This window comes from Lotus japonicus, chromosome 2 (genome assembly GCF_012489685.1).
Source record: "Lotus japonicus ecotype B-129 chromosome 2, LjGifu_v1.2".
Lineage (NCBI taxonomy): Eukaryota > Viridiplantae > Streptophyta > Magnoliopsida > Fabales > Fabaceae > Lotus > Lotus japonicus.
In genome coordinates this window covers 53,032,889-53,036,129 of record NC_080042.1, presented here as the reverse complement: position 1 = coordinate 53,036,129, position 3,241 = coordinate 53,032,889, and the positions used below count along the sequence as shown (strand labels likewise).

The 3,241-nt window shown below is 36.9% G+C and overlaps 1 pseudogene; it reads left to right on the top strand.

Annotated features, from left to right (window-relative positions):
* The first annotated feature begins 326 nt into the window (after nt 1-326).
* LOC130736618 (pentatricopeptide repeat-containing protein At1g12300, mitochondrial-like) lies at nt 327-1,743 on the top strand (annotated as a pseudogene).
* The last annotated feature ends 1,498 nt before the right edge of the window (nt 1,744-3,241 follow it).

Below are 3,241 nucleotides of genomic sequence, written 5' to 3'. Positions count from 1 at the left end.
CCCACCTATTGAGTTTGGCACCTCACTTTATTCATTATGGGATTTAAAGTTCCATATCAATACATAATTTAAAATTCCGTATTTATTTTAGTATGCAATGAATGGTTGAACATATGCCACATATGCTTAAATACAGTACGATTTTCTAAGTTCCGTATTGAATACGGAACTTTAAATCCCGTATTGAATAAAGTGAGGTGCCAAACCCAATAGATGGGGTGGCAAACCCAACTCCCACCTTTGGCCCTCCAATTTATCAAAAAAAAAATGAAGAATAACCATATTCGTATCTCATAGCGAGAGAACTTTTGTTCAAAACTGAGAAAATGCACCGCCCCATTCCTTCAATTTGGCCATTTTTAAGGTTTAGGAGCTTTCTCTTACTTTCTCACTCTCACTCTCACTCTCGCTTTCATTCTTCCTTTCACAATTCTGATGATGTCGTCTCACACTTCAATCGCTTGCTCTGAATGCGTTCTACCCCTTCCATTGTCGAATTCGGTAAGGTTTTATCTTCCCTCGTTAAGATGAAACATTACACCACCGCTATATCCCTTTCTCGCCAAATGGAAATCACTGGAATTACGCCAAGCCTTGTCACTCTCAATATCCTCATCAAATGCCACTGCTACCTAGGTCAAACCACTTCCGCATTTTCTGTATTGGCCAACATTCTCAAGAGAGGTTTTCACCCAAATACCATCACCTTCACTACTCTCATCAAAGGTCTCTGTCTTCACGGCAAGGTTCAGAGAGCTCTGAAATTTCATGATGACGTGGTAGCTCAGGGGTTTCGGTTGGATCATGTCACTTACGAGACCTTGATCAATGGGGGAAACGAGAGCTGCTCTGGAGTTGCTTAGGCGGATTGAAGGGCGAATGGTGAGGCCTGATGTGGTAATGTACAACACAATCATTGATAGCCTGTGTAAAGATAAACTTGTAAGTCATGCTTGCAATTTATATTCTGAAATGCTTGCAAAGAGAATATCTCCTAATGTTAGCTGTGATGATGAAACAAGGTGTTCCTTGATGGATGGGTATTGCCTAGTTAATGAAGTGAATAAAGCCCAAGATGTATTCAATGCTATGGCTCGGAGGGGAGCGACTCCTAATGTTCAGAGCTACTCTATTATGATTAATGGTTTGTGTAAGATTAAAATGGTGGATGAAGCCTTGAACCTCCTTGCAGAAATGGATTGCAAAAATATTAGTCCTAATGCAGTAACCTACAATTCTCTTATTGATGGTTTATGCAAATCAGGGAAAATCTCTCATGCTTGGGAGCTTGTTGATCAGATGCGTCATAGAGGTCTACCTCCCGATGCAATCACTTATAATTCTTTATTGGATGCTTTATGCAAAAACAATAATGTTGACAAAGCCATTGCACTTGTCAAGAAAATTAAAGATCATGGTATTCAGCCGAATGTGCGCACATACACAATACTTCTGAATGGACTATGTGAAGAAGGAAGACTTAAGAATGCACAAGAGGTTTTCAAGGATCTTTTGAGTAAAGGCTATCATCTAACTGTCCAGACGTATACTATTATGATCAATGGGCTTTGTAAAGAAGGCTTGTTTGATTAATCGCTGGAATTACTGTTGAAAATGGAAGATGACGGCTGCATTCCTAATGCTATAACTTTTGAAACAATTATTCAGTCATTCTTTAAAAAAGGCGAGAATGACAAGGCAGAAAAACTTCTTCGTGAAAAGGTTGCTAGAGGCCTACTGTAAGAGTAAAACTAGGTAAAATACTTTCTAGTTACACTTTTTTTTTTATAACAGTCATCCAATCTATTTTATTTTATTTCATTTTATAGATACATGCAAAATGATCATCGACTTCACATTGGGCTCACTAGCACCTTAGTCTGATTTTAAGTCATGTGGTGTTAGGTTCATTTTGATATTATAACAATAACAAACTGATTTATTTTTTAGAGCCTTCACATACTATCCTTTTTGAAGGGGTATATTTTTGGCAATGGTTGGAGTTTCTGCGGTGTGACTACAAGGCCACGTGTTTAAGTCCTTGAATCAACTATTTGCAGATGCAATGCAACGTATGGAGGCTGGGATTTGGGTTTAACACCCCACCCATGAGGCTCCCCACCCCACTTTATTGAAAATGGGATTTAAATTTCCGTTTTTAATACAAATAAAACGGAACTTAAAAAACCGTTTTGTATTTTAGCATATGTGGCACATTTTCAACCATACATTGTATACTAAAAATTAAATTTCGTTTTAAAAACGGAAATTTAAATTTCGTTTTCAATAAAAGTGGGGTGGGAAGCCTCATGGGTGGGGTGTTAAACCCAAATCCCAAATCCCATGGAGGCTCCTTACAATAGATTCACATTGGGTCTCATCATTCTCTAGACCTCGGCATTGTGGGAGCTTTATAGCACTGAGATATAACAATCCTTTTTTTTTTCACTCAATGTATTATTAATCTGCTTCATCTACTCTAATAGTTTTTTCCAGTCAGCAGTCCTTGTTAGTGCTTCAGATGAAAAAAAAAAACTGACGCAGACATGATTATTTGGAAAGCTTTATCTTTTATAGTTGATTCTGTTTACCCTAAATTAGATAATAGAGCTTGAATTTTTATTTTCTTCTTTTCTGTATATTTCTTGTAGTTATTTTATAGAAATGAAACCCAAAGAGTAAACAAGAAATATATTGCGTTATATAACAGTTTAGACGGTAGACTATATGCTGATGAGCAAAGTGCTGTCATCATCAGGTGTAGACCCTATACTGCTATACCAGCTCCTTTATGGTTATTAGTTGTGGCGAAGTTATGGATAACGATTATGTTTATTTAGATCACATGATTCAATGGTAAATGTTGTTTGGGGGTGAGGTTCTAAGTCATTATATCCATAAAATTATATCCCGTATCAAAGTTTTCATTAACGTTAAGTATATGACTCTATTTCTTACACATTTATCGTTTTGAATTTTCAGCAGCTGTGCTATCAGGATATGTGTCTTATATTCCCTTCATATGTATAATGGGATGCTTATAAACACCTGCTGGGCTGTTCCAGCTCTTGCAATTTTCTATGTAACTTAAAGTGTCGACATTTATACAACTAATCACAAACAATAAGTTTCTCTAACCACAGTGTTCTGCCCAAAACATTTGTCCACGAGTTTCAGTAGATCGCTTTTTCAGGAAACATCTACCACCTGATAATTCAAGACTATATAGACGTATGAAGGA